This window comes from Bubalus kerabau, chromosome 17 (genome assembly GCF_029407905.1).
Source record: "Bubalus kerabau isolate K-KA32 ecotype Philippines breed swamp buffalo chromosome 17, PCC_UOA_SB_1v2, whole genome shotgun sequence".
Taxonomy (NCBI): Eukaryota; Metazoa; Chordata; class Mammalia; order Artiodactyla; family Bovidae; genus Bubalus; species Bubalus kerabau.
Genome location: NC_073640.1, coordinates 24,730,623 through 24,744,846, shown reverse-complemented (window position 1 = coordinate 24,744,846; position 14,224 = coordinate 24,730,623). Strand labels below are relative to the sequence as shown.

Here is a 14,224-nt window from a genome sequence, read left to right as displayed (position 1 = left end):
TGTTAAGACCACAACATCTACAAAACATTTGAAATGTTACAATAAAATCATTCTATCTCAGTCTCCATGAATCCCTTCTAATTGCAGTCTTTGGCTTTTAGAGTTTTTCAAACATTTATGACAACACACTCTCATAATTAGTTTTCATAATTCATTTTCACTCTGACCAACCACCTCGTTTCTATATTCTCATTGCTATGTTTTTTATTCATTATACTAACACCTGATGAAATTTCCCCAGTAGATTATTTCAATCATATTCATTTTTCCTTTTTAGACTTTGACCTGAGACTTTTTTCCCTTTGCTGTCAAACTGTAATAGTTGACTTTTTCTTGTATTACATTTCTATCACTGATCCAACTCTTCAGAAAATCTGAAATATTCATATGTACCGACATTTTCATTTTACTATTGGTAGAAGCTTCAATAGATTTTACGTCTAAATCTGTAATGCTACTTCAGTTCCCCATCCTAAATTTACACAAGCCTCTCCTTCGAGTCTATCTTATTTCCATAAGTAAACTACCAAGGTGTAGTTAGTTCAGTGCCTTATGGAAGGCATGCAGTCATATTAGATACAGGGTCTGGAGTTAGAAGTATCTAAAGATATTTCCAAGTTGAAAAGGCTATGATTTCATTAATCTTTTCTTGTCGTGGGCTTTTCCCATTGAGAACACTGCTTTCCTACCTTTATTCATACTTGCTCACTTGAGGTTATTCTAAAAATGTTTCCCAGAAAGGCCAATTTACCTGAAATACCAATATACCACTATCTCTTTCAAAACCTCTGCCTTTTGAAAACTTAAAGCCAAGAATAATTTGCATTTCAGAGAAAAATCTTGGGATATTTAGAATCACAGATTTGTTAAATGGGAGAAAATGAAGATTCACAGCATTTAATTAACCGGACTACAACTATACAGCTAGTAAATTGACAAAGTCCTGAGTCTCTCCAATCAGCACACCAAGACAAGAAGGCTTTACTGGTTACACCAGCACAATATTTTCTTCCTAATATTATTTCCAATATCCTTAGGACACCATTTTCTCCTAGTTAATCAATCACAACGGTTTTTGTTATTAAACTCTACAATACCCACTATTCTAAAACTGTTCAAGGATGACAGAGATACCAGAGGCAAGCCTGGGAGGCAACTACTTTGATCTTCCTCAGATCATTTTATGTCTATATTACATGAAGTGGATTTTATAGGAAACTCCCCAAGGACTGAGACCTGCCAAGACTTTGGAGTATACCATAACTATTTAACGTGAAGGACTTCCCAGGTAGCTCAATGGTAAAGAATCCACCTTAGACAGCAAGATCAAACCAGGTTGAAGGAAATCAACCCTGAATATTCACTGGAAGGACTGATGCTGAAGCTGAAGTCCAATACTCTGGTCACGCGATGTGAAGAGCCAACTCACTGGAAAACATCCCGATGCTGGCAAAGATTGAGGGCAGGAGAAGAAGAGGGCAATAGAGGATGAGATGGTTGGATGACATCACCCCCTCAATGGACATGAGTTTAAGCAAACTCCAGGAGATAGTGAATGACAAGGAAGCTTGGTGTGCTGCAATCAATGGGGTCACAATGAATAAGACACAATTGAGCAACAGAACAACAGCAGCAAAGAATCTGCCTGATAATGCAGGAGATGCAGGTTTGAGCCCTCGGTCAGGAAGATCCCCTGTAGAAGCAAATGGCAAACCACTCCAGTATTCTTGCCTGGGAAATCCCATGGACAGAGGGACCTGGCGAACTATAGTCAATGTGGGTCACAAAAAAGTCAGGCACCACTTAGCGACTAAACAATAACAAGGCAATATAAACAGAAAAGTCTTGAAAGCTACACGGTAGCAATAGATATTTTTCATTTAGTAAATATTTTGTTGTTTAATAAAAAATATTTTATTATTTAACAAAAAATGTTTTGTTGCTCGGTCATGTCCAACTCTTTTGGGACCCCATGGACTGTAGCCCGCCAGGCTCTTCCCATGGGATTTCCCAGGCAAGAATACAGAAGTGGGTTGCCATTTCCTCCTCCAGGGGATCTTCTTGACCCAGAGATGGAATTGGAGTCTCCTGCGTTGAAGGCGGATTCTTTACAACTGAGCCACCCAGGAAACCCAAAAATAGTATTTATCAAACATTGGTCATATGGAAGGCTCTGTGCTACCTGTTAGCAAAAAGACACATTTAAATTCAAGTTCTGTATATCTAACATAAAAGAAACACTAAATTCATCCTTTTGCATTGCAAAAACCAAAAACCAAACACAACAACCCCCGTCCTGCAAAGAGGAATCCTCCCTTAAGTTCCCCTTGTTAGTCACTCAGTCGTGCCCAACTCTTTGTGACCCCATGGACTGCAGCCCACCAGGCTCCTCCGTCCTCAGTCCATGAGATTTTCCAGGCAAGGATACTGGAGTGGGTTGCCATTTCCTTCTCCAAGTTCCCCTTAGGTACATTCAAGTATTTGTAAATCTAATGGTTCTAAGTACCTGTACAATTATGCAGAGTTTAGGCTAAATAATAACAAAAATTCTGTTCAAGATCATAGATGCTTAAGTAAAACTAGAGTCTGAAATCAGAGAAAAGGATAAGCTGAGAAGTGCAAAACTAAGAAATTAAATTGTGATAATGATTGCATTCATGAAGATAAACTTTATTTAATGGGGAGGGGCTCTGAAGTACTTATGAGTATTTCACATAAATTGATAAAAAGTCACTACAGAGTCAAATCTTAGTCTTCCAAGAAAGTAACTGTGTAACACTGGTAAATAATCACAATTGGAAAAAAAAAAAAAAAACCTCGTCTACTTTGTTCTGAAAAGTTTTATTTTCCTTAAGAAAAGGGGCGGGGGAGGGGGCAAAACAAAACCAAAAAAGGAACAAACAGAAACCACTCTGAGCTGGCGACTGCTACAGGCCAGTCAGACACCCAGGCTTTCCGGGTCGTGCGTGGCTTTGGGATGGATCTCCGCGAGAGAGCCCTGGAACCACCCATCACGTCCCACACCCAGATGCCAAGAAAGCAGCAGTCACGGCGGAGGCCCAACACACACAGGGGCTGGTGGGGTCGGGGCCCCGCTGCAGACGTGGAGAGGCCCTCGGGGCGGGGTATCACAGAGAAGCACTGCGGTCGTAACCCGGACGCCCAGGCCTGGGAAAGCTCCGGGGGCGTCCCGGGCTCGAGGGCACCCAGCACTCGCGCGGGACGCCTTGTCATGAGTCACGGAGGCGAGAAAGCAGGCGGGCGGGGGAAGAAGCTGCAGGATGGAGGGAAGCCCGACCATCCGGAGGGAAGCGAGCGGACGGGGAGGCCCGGACCTCAAGCGGGGAAGGGGGGGGGGGGGGTCCTGCCAACCCACGCCCTGCCCGCCCTGCCCTCACCTTCATCCGACGCAACAGGCTCTGCGACCCGGTACCGACCCCGGGGTCTGCGGGCTGGGAGGCGGGGGCAGCTGCCCGCAGCCATGACAGGCGCGGGGCGGGCCGCGGGCGGGTTGGGCCGCACGTGCGGGCAGCGCCCCCTCCCAGGCCTCCCTGGGCGCCCGCCCGCCCCCGGGCGCCTGCCCCTCACCTCGGCGGCCGCGACGCGGCCCGGCCTGCCCCGACCCCCCCCCCCAACCCCCACCCCGGCCGAGCGGCGGTAGAGGCGGCGGCGGCACGTACTCACCGCCGCTCGCGGGCTCTCGGGCATCGCCATGACTGAGGCGCCCCCGCCGCCCCGTGCTTCGACCGAGACTGACACGCGCGGCTGGCCGGGCGGGGGCGGCCTCATGCGACCACCCGGATGACAGAACCCGCCCCCGCCTCTCCCCACCAGTTGAGCAGCGACCGCTGCCCCGGGGCGCCCCCGGGGCTTCCTCCCCACGCCCGGGGCGGCGGGTGGCAGCGACGGGTGGCGGCGGCACTTACCGGCGGCGCGGCCAGGCCCCCCTGTCAGCGCGGGGCCGGGAGGGAGCGGAGGGAGGAGTGAAGGGGCACCGCCTCCCCCGCGCCGCCACGCACCCGCCTGATTGGCCCAGTTCACTCCCCCAGCGCGACCCCACCAGCCCCTGCGAACGGCACTCCGGCAGCACCGGCGCTCCATTTGCATATTTGTGCCCGCGCCGCTGATTGGCCCGGGTTTGGAGGGGTGGCCGAGGCCGCGGCAGCTCCCGCCACCGAACCCGCCGCGCCGGGCGACCGGGGAGGGAGGCTTCCCTTCTGTCGCTCCCCTTCCCACACGACCCGGTCTGACCCGGGGTGGAGGGCGGCGGGAGGCGGGGTCGCTGCCCGGCTCCAACATGGCCCCGCCACGCCGCCGACCCAATCGCCGGTGCGGTTACTCCGAGAGCCCTGGGCGGCCTCGGGGCGGGGAAGTGTTGGGGCCGGGCGCCCTCTGGCCGGAGCGCGGGGCAGTGCAGTGGCCCGGGCTCCCCTCGCCGCCCCGCCGCGGCCGCCACGTCAGGCCGCGCCCTCGCGGCGGTCTCTCCCCTCCCCGCGGCCTCGCCGCCACGTCAGGCCCGGCAGGCACACCCCGGCCGCGAACTGACCGGCGGCGGGGTCGGCGCCGAGGTCACTCACTCGCTGGGCATTTCCCCGCCAGGCTGGGGTCCTCCGAGGAACCGGGAGGGTTTCCGGAGCCTCCCTCTTGACACTGTCGTGATTTCGAACCCCAGGTTCTCCCTTCGGTCTGAGACGGCGGTGGCACACGCCTGTGCCGTAAAATCGGGAGCCAGGAGAGTGTCGCCGCGATGATACAGCGATTCAGTCCAGATGCTAAGCACCAACCGCGAAAGGGGCGCCAGGCTAAGGACAGACCAAGCCCCCTGTCCCCATCTAGAGAGAGCGCGCGCACCTCAAGTGGTGGAGAGCCGGGCTGACACCTTGTCATCCCCGTGATCAGGCCCGCGTTCTAAATTGCACAGCTCTGAAGGGAAAGAAAGAACAACCTCCTCCGACTCTCCTGCCTGCCACCCCCACCCCAAAGAGGGGAAGGAACTGGTCCAAGACTAGGGAGCGTACTAGCAAACCACTGGCTTACGAAGGCCTGGGGACACCTGGGTTCCTACTCTGTCACTAATTAACTGGGTGACCTACATTAAATCATAACGTGTCCCAAGGCCTCGGTTTTCCCTTCTGTGAAATGAAGAGGGTGGACGCATTTTCTAAAAGCCTTCCGAGTCTAAAAATTCTACGGGTCTCTTAGGTCCTGAGCTGGCTTTAATACCGGATTAAAAACTTTAACATCCATATTTGAACGTGAGAAGACAAAATAACGGAAGGTTACAAGTTCAGTCGGGCTTCCCTCATAGCTCAGTCGGTAAATCATCTGCCTGCAATATGCAGCACCACCTTGTTTGTTCCGTTTCCCATCCTAGAAGGGTGATATTTAACATTCACTTTGAGAAGGGATAGACTACCCAGTCCAGTATTCTTGGGCTTCCCTTGTGGCTCTGGTGAAGAATCTGCCTGCAGTGCTGGAGATCTGGGTTCGATCCCTGGGTTGGGAAGATCCCCTGGAGAAGGGAAAGGCTACCCACTTCAGTACTCTGGCCTGGAGACTTCCATGGACTGTATGGAGTCGCAAAGAGTCGGACACGACTGAGCGACTTGCACTGCACTTGCAGTTGACAGAAATATCTTGAATTTCTGTCTTCACAAAGAAGGATAGAGCAATGTCACTGTGCATGTTTACGCCTGACCAGAATGGAATGGCTGCAGTATACAGACAGCTAGTTGCCAAGTAATTTCACTCTATTAAGGCTGTCCAGAGTAGATCAACACAACATTGTTTAGCTGAGATACTGAAAGGGTTGGGAGAAAACCCTGCTGAGGGAAAAGGTACAATTACAGTTTTGATTCCCCTGGATACTTAGTAACAACTACACTCTAGGATAAGAATACACAAAAAACAGTTCACCTTTGAGCTCCCTACACTACTTATTTGAATGCCACTTTAGCTTGCAAATTCTACCTGCTGAGTCAAATCTAAGGCCAGTAACATCTCATTTATCTGGCAAGATACTCCATTTAAATGAAACCTCTACCTACTTTACAGAACTCCTCTCCCCAAGAAAACCCACATTTTCTTGAATACAGCCCTTTGAAAAATACATGCTTGGTGATTAAGGAGCATCCTTATCATTATTACCATTACTGCATTCTATTAAGACCAATGAATGCCCTTAAAATTATGTAGATCTATGTCTCTATTGCCTGGAGAATCCCAGGGACAGCGGGGCCTGGTGGGCTGCCGTCTATGGGGTCGCACAGAGTCGGACACGACTGAAGCGACTTAGCAGCAGCAGCATGTCTCTATAATTTCATGACTGCAATTACCATCTGCAGTGATTTTGGAGCCCAAAAAAATTAAGTCTGACACTGTTTCCACTGTTTCCCCATCTATTTCCCATAAAGTGATGGGACCAGATGCCATGATCTTAGTTTTCTGAATGCTGAGCTTTAAGTCAACTTTTTCACTCTCCTCTTTCACTTTCATCAAGAGGCTTTTTAGTTCCTCTTCACTTTCTGCCATAAGGGTGGTGTCATCTGCAGAAGGTTATTGATATTTCTCCCGGCAATCTTGATTCCAGCTTGTGCTTCTTCCAGCCCAGCGTTTCTCATGATGTACTCTGCATATAAGTTAAATAAGCAGGGTGACAATATATAGCCTTGACGTACTCCTTTTCCTATTTGGAACCCGTCTGTTGTTCCATGTCCAGTTCTAACTGTTGCTTCCTGACCTGCATACAGGTTTCTCAAGAGTCAGCTCAGGTGGTCTGGTATTCCCATCTCTTTCAGAATTTTCCATAGTTTGTTGTGATCCACACAGTCAAAGGCTTTGGCATAGTCAATAACGCAGAAATAGATGTTTTTCTGGAACTCTCTTGCTTTTTCCATGATCCAGCAGATGTTGGCAATTTGATCTCTGGTTCCTCTGCCTTTTCTAAAACCAGCATGAATATCTGGAAGTTCACGGTTCATGTATTGCTGAATCCTGGCTTGGAGAATTTTGAGCATTACTTTACTAGTGTGTGAGATGAGTGCAATTGTGCGGTAGCTTGAGCATTCTTTGGCATTGCCTTTCTTTGGGATTGGAATGAAAACTGACCTTTTCCATTCCTGTGGCTACTGCTGAGTTTTCCAAATTTTCTGGCATATTGAGTGCAGCACTTTAACAGCAACATCTTTCAGGATTTGAAATTCTTCCTACTCCTTGGAAGGAAAGTTGTGACCAACCTAGATAGCATATTAAAAAGCAGAGACATTACTTTGCCAACAAAGGTCCGTCTAGTCAAAGTTATGGTTTTTCCAGTGGTCATGTATGGATGTGAGAGTTGGACTGTGAAGAAAGCTGAGCACTGAAGAATTGATGCTTTGGAACTGTGGTGTTGGAGGAGATTCTTGAGAGTCCCTTGGACTGCAAGGAGATCCACCCAGTCCATTCTGAAGGAGATCAGTCCTGGGTGTTCATTGGAAGGACTGATGCTGAAGCTGAAACTCCAATACTTTGGCCACCTCATGTGAAGAGTTGACTCACTGGAAAAGACCCTGATGCTGGGAGGGATTGGGGGCAGGAGGAGAAGGGGACAACAGAGGATGAGATGGCTGGATGGCATCACCGACTCGATGGCCATGAGTTTGGGTAAACTCCGGGAGTTGGTGATGGACAGGGAGGCCTGGTGTGCTGTGATTCATGCGGTCGCAAACAGTCGGGTACAACTGAGCTACTGAACTGAACTGAACTGATGTCTATAATAAATTACCTCTAGAATGCTGTTTTATGATTACTTTAGATTTACATCTGTTTGTTTTATGTCTCCTTTCTCACTACTGGGCTGACACTTCTCCATTCTTCTACCTAACAACCTTGTTTCCTGTTTTTGTTTGTTTGTTTTTAATGATTCTATTGTACTATGAACTTAGACACAGATAAACTTCTATTATTAGTTTAGACTTTCAAGTTTTGAGTAACGATTTTCTGTGGGGCTGTCCTGTGGATTAAGCACATGAGGTTCTGTGACATCTGTTTTAACTGCTCAATAACTAGTTTTCACTTATTTCTTAAATCTTAGTAGTATTCTTGATGACTGAAGTGTCTGAATATGTGCAGTCTAGAAAAACCATTGCAAAGGATGGCTCTACATTTTAGGATTTAGAGGCTACATCAGTAAATACTACTTTTTGCAATTTAAATGTATAAGAATCAATAATCAGCAGCACCTAAATCTAGTAATAATGGCTTACTAGCTCCTCAGGCAATGGAATATCCACAACCGTGGTAGCAGTGCTCTCTTCAGGTCCCTGCAGCCCACTCTAAAAATGGCTCCATTCCTACCCAAAGTCTTTCAAACCCAAAAGATCCCATATCTGCAAACACAATGTTTCAGGTCTCTAGGAAGCTGTGCTATGTCAGACAGCTGTTCTTCACACCCTGAATGAAGCATTCTACAAGTGTATCCAGTCGGTACCATTTACTGAAATCTAACTAGTCCCAAGCACTGTGTAAGGGTTTTTAAGGGTTTAGCTCAGGAAGCTAGCAACTTCCAGCTTTGTTATAGTATTACTTACATAATTGTATTTTATTTTACATTCACAGTGACTATATGAGAAAGGGATTATTTTCCCCTATTTTACAGATGGAAAGGGTTAAAAATCTTGCCCTGGTTACACAATCACTGAGTAGCAGAGATAGGATTCAAACTTTAAAAAGCCTGTAACTCTTAGCCATTATACTATATCCCTCCCTGAGCTTTAGTTTCCAATTTCAAGCTTACTAAGGAAACTTATATTAACTAATTTGGCACCTTGTAAGGAAGAATTCCCTGCATAGCCATTTTAGTTAAGATTACCAAGAAAGGAATATCTCAAAATGCATATAGTGTATCAAACTTGGCATTTTCTTGCAAGTTTAAGGGGTATGAACCAATGCTATGGTACTGTGCACTTTGGGGAATAACTGGTAAAATCAAGATTCTGAGGTGGCAAAACTAAGGATTAGACCCTACTTCAGTGAGACCTACAGAAGTGATGCCCACAGAACAGTCAAAAAACCTTAAAGAAAGAAGAAAGAGGATGCTCACTTTCTGACTTCAAAACTTACTACAGCATTGCAGAAATTGGACAGTGTGGTACTGGCTTAAGGATAGACATATAGATCAATGGAACAGAATTGAGAGTCCAGAAAAAACCCTTACATTTATAGTTAATTGATTATCAACAAGACTGCCAAGACATTTAAATTGAGAATGGCAACTATATATGCTAGAGAATGAAGTTGGATCCTTACCTCACACCAAATACAAAAAAGAATAAATGAAAAAGGATCATAGACCCAAATGTAAGAGGTAACACTATAGCACTCTAAGAAGAAAACACAGGAGTAAATCTTCAGGGACTTGGGTTAGGCAATGGTTTCATATATATGGTACCAAAAGCATAAAGAATAAAAGAAAATATAAATTGGACTTCATTAAAATAAAAAACTTTTGCACAAGCAACCAAAGGAAAAAAATAGATAAACTGAATGTCAAAATAGAAAACTTCTGTGCTTCAAAGGACACTATTAAGAAAATGCAAAGAAAGACACCTACAGAATGACAGAAAATATCTGCAAATCATACATCTGATAAGGGAATAGTATCCAGAATATATAAAGATCTCTTACAACTCAGCCATTTTAAAAAAATCCAATTTTAAAATAGGCAAAGTATTTTTGAATAGACATTTCTTTGATGAAGATATACCACAGCCAATATGCACATGAAAAATGCACTCTAATAATTGGTAGTTATTAATGAAATGCAAATCAAAACCACAATGAAATATGACTTCACATCCATTAGGATGGCTATCATAAAAAAGACTGGCAATAACAAGTATCTGTGAGGATGTAGAGAAGTTAGAACCTTCATACATTGCTGGTAGGAAAGTATTCAAAAAATGGTGCAGCCACTTTGGTCAACAGTCCTTCCAAAGGTTAAACATAGTTATTATATAACCCAGAAGCCCCAGTGAGATGAACACATGTGTGTAACTTACACACAGATGTTCATAGCAACGTTATTCATAATAGCCCCAAAGTGGAAACAACCCAAATATCCATCAAATGACGAACTGAACCAAAGTGTTACATCCATACAATGGAAAATTATTCAACCATAAAAAGAATTGATTGACTACTGCTACCTGGTACAGCATGGACGAAGCTTGAAAACATTCTGCAGAATGATAAGAGCCAGATACAAAAGACCACATATATGGCTCCATTTACATGAAATGTCCAGATTAAGGAATCAAGGGAGAAACGAAGTGGATTAGTGGTTGCCTACGGCTGGGTTGGGGAGAAAGGGATGAAGAATGAAGAGTGACTGATAATAGATATTTATGGGGGGGGGTGGGGGATAATGAAAATGTTCTACAATTAGATTGTGGTGATGTTTGTACAACTAAATACCACTGAAATGTGAATTTTTATGGTAGGTAAACACTATTTCAATAAAGCTGTTTTTTAAAAAGTAATCCCTACCAGCAACTTTCAACTTTGTTACAGTATTACAATCATTAAATTCATGTATTTATGTATGCTGCTAAGTCACTTCAGTCGTGTCCGACTCTGTGCAACCCCATAGACGGCAGCCCACCAGGCTCCTCCATCCATGGGATTTTCCAGGCAAGAGTACTGGAGTGGGGTACCATTTCCTTCTCCAATGCATGAAACTGAAAAGTGAAAGTGAAGTTGCTCAGTTGTGTCCGACTCTTAGAGACCCCATGGACTACAGCCTACCAGGCTCCTCCATCCATGGGATTTTCCAGGCAAGAGTACTGGAGTGGGATGCCATTGCCTTTTCCGATATTTATGTATACATGTGTGTATACACACACACACACACACACACACACACACACACACGCATGTTGAGCAAAAGGAATAGATACATTTTAATTATATTTATCAATTAAGCAGCAAATAATTTTTTTAATTTGAAGATTATTGGAGTGGCACTGTTACTTCTCACATTGAGCTCACCAGTTTGGTGACTTTGGGGTAATTTATATGCATTTACTCCAGGAGTTGGTGATGGACAGGGAGGCCTGGTGTGCTGCGGTTCATGGGGTCGCAAAGAGTCAGACATGACTGAGTGGACTGAACTGAACTGAACTGGAATACCCTCACCATGTATGTCTACCAGGCTGGGAACTGTGTTGGCTACAGAAGAAGGGATTGTTATTCCCATATAAATAATCATGAATTATTAGTAATAAATACTGAACAAATATGTGTAGATAAAATATTTTCATTCATCTTCTTTGACATTCATTCACAGGTTGAGGCACTAAAGTAAATGTTCTTTCACAGAGTATACTTTTGTCATCTTTTACACATTTTACGTACATTCATAACTTAAAATGTTTTATGCCCCATTGTATTATGGAATCTAACATGATTTCCATCTTTCCGCAATTATAAGTAGTAGCTTGAGGAGCTTAGATACTTGCCCACTTTAGGAAAAGAATCCAAAAGGAACTTTAGTTGGTTCACGTGTGTGTGAATGCACGCACTCAGTTGTGTCTGATTCTGTGACCCCATGGACTATAACTTGCCAGGCTCCTCCGTCCAGAGGATTTTTCAGGCAAGAATACTGGAGTGGGTTGCCATTTCCTTCAGTAGTGAGTAAAAACTAACTTCACATTAGCCCCTGGGTGTTGTGAAATTTCCTGAATTTCATGGAGAATACAGGTTCTTTTTAGAACAGGGGTAAAGGACATCACTAGAAAGCTCTTTAGCTTTCCTTTTCAGGCTCTTGTTCAAGCAAATAGAAAAGAGGGTCGGCTTTCAGTTGTAGCTTAGAGCACCTCAAAGATCAATTAAAAGCATGTTCAGCACTGTTTTCAAATCTAGAGACTGCTGATAAAAACATTCAAAGGATGTATTCAGCCAGGCGGCTGTTCTTCAGACTCTTATCTTAGGCCTACTTAATCAGGGAAAGATCTTAGAGTCTCTAAATTGTATCTATTTTATCCCCTGCTTTTAGTTAGGAATATACCTCAAAGCATGATCCTACTTGACAGTTCAAATCTTCCACTGTTTTGATTTTCTACAGTTGCTTGTCCTGGGAATTTCCTGGCGGTTCAAGAACTAGGACTGCATGCTCTCACTGCCAAGGGTCTGGATTTGATCCCTGGTCAGGGAACTAAGATCCCACATGCTTCATGGCATGGCAAAAAAAAAAAAAAAAAAAAAAAACACAACAGTTGCTTGTCCTAATCTTCAAAGAGGTTTTGCTGTTTTCCTTGATAAGACATCCTGAGCATCTTATTCCCTCTCTTTGTCCATCTGCTTTTCTTTGGGTAACATAGCACTCCTGGAGAAGTTTCTAAATCAAGTTAGAGGGGATGAAGTGTATAATGTGCAGCTGCTATTTAAGAAATTAATTCATTCAACAAATATTTAAAGAATATCTGTGAATGGGAATTCCCTGGTGGTCCTGTGGTTAGGCCTCGACGCTTTCACTGCCTAGGGCAGTGAAAACAGGAAAGTCATAGAGATTAAGCCTTCTACAGGCTTATATTTGATTTCTCCACTACAGATATTTGGGCTTCCCAGGTGGAGAAGTGGTAAAGAAACAGCCTGCCAGTTCAGGAGATGCAAGAGACAAGGGTTTGATCCCTGGGTCGAGGAGATCCCTTGGGGTAGGAAATGGCAACCCACTCCAGTATTCTTGCCTGGGAAATCCCACGGACAGAGGAGCCTGGAGGGTTACAGTCCATGGGGTCGCAAAGAGTCGGACACAACTGAGCATACACACACACACGCAGATTTCTGACAAACATCCCACCTTCCAGAACATCTGGTTGGGTAGAGAACTCAAAAACAGCGTGTCAGAGAGTATGTGGGTTCAATCCCTAGTGAGAGAACTAAGATCCTGCAAGCCTCATCATGCGGCCAGAAAAGAAAAGAATACCTGTGAGGTGCCAGGCTCAGCGCTAGGTGCTGGAAATACAACAGTGAAAAAATAGGCATGATCCTTTGCCTTGTGACAAGTTTTGTAAAGTAAATAAACACCCACTAATTAATTATTTTTACTAATTTCCTAATACTTAACTTACAGATACTGTGATTGGTGTACTTAAAAAAAGAAGTATGCTCTATATCACAGAGCCTAAGGACTAATGGAAACTGTAGACTTGTATTTTTCTAATCAACTAGTTTGTTTTAGAGGTATTACAGGCATCTTATTTCAAGGAGAAATCCATCCTGGTGCAATTGAAATCCATCTTGTCTTGTTTCAGCTTCAAAAAAGAGAAAATTGCACCAGGTTTCCTGTGAATACTTCTTGACTTGTTTTTCCTTATTCATTATAGCCCACGACTATAATTTGGTCACCATCTTTCCATAATCTGATCGGCCAGGTTTCACACTTCCTGTTATGTCTTGGAAAGAGCTTACAGAACTCATGTATTATTGCTAGGAATAAAATCTTTAACAATTACTTTAGTTTTGTATTTAAAAAAAAAAAAAATTGAATTTTTTTTTCTTGCCTCATATGGATTTCTTCAGAAGGGCTATCTTTCTTACTAAGATCATCTTTTATAGCACTTTTATTTTATCAGGGCAACATACCATCTCTTATGTAAAAGCATGAGGGGATTATTGGAATTCTTGGACATTCTGGTTGAGGATACATATTAATTATAGTTGTTTTCTCTGCACTGAACCCCATGGTTTGTTTTATAGAGAATGAGTAACAACATGCCAACCAGGAAAATTAATTCCAGGTTACATGATTGAAAAAAAAATTGTTTTAAATTCAAGAGCAGAGAGGCCTTAGAAAGCTTTGCTGAAAATAAATCAGTGTAGCTTTTTTCCCCTCTGGTTACCATTACACAGTAAGCAGTTAGTAACCCTGAACATTTTTATTTTTTGGCTTCGCTTCATGGCTTGGGGGATCTCATCTTAGTTCCCCAACCAGGGATTGAACTTGAGCCCTCAGCAGTGAAATCACAGAGTACTAACCACTGGACCACCAGGGAATTCCCAGATCCTGCACAACTGAAGTAGAAATCTTTATGAAAACAAGCAAAGGAACTGAGTCAATGTTTCTTTAAACAAGATATTGATAGAAATTAAGCCTCTCAGTCCGTAAAGAATCTGCCTGCAATGCAGGAGACTGGGGTTTGATTCCTAGGTCGGGAAATCCCCTGGAGAAGGAAATGGCAACCCACTC

The 14,224-nt window shown here is 44.4% G+C and overlaps 1 protein-coding gene across 8 annotated transcripts in view; it reads right to left on the bottom strand.

Moving 5' to 3' along the window:
- The window catches only part of CHD9 (chromodomain helicase DNA binding protein 9), a 229,178-nt gene that overhangs the window by 162,766 nt on the left and 52,188 nt on the right, over positions 1-14,224 (bottom strand). For 6 of the 8 annotated variants that reach the window (XM_055552537.1, XM_055552544.1, XM_055552542.1 and 3 more), the window contains exon 1: positions 3,927-4,077. The exons of 1 other annotated variant lie outside the window; for it this stretch is intronic. The gene's annotated coding sequence lies outside the window, so the exon portion shown is untranslated. One more of the 8 variants, XM_055552538.1, reaches the window with a different exon arrangement.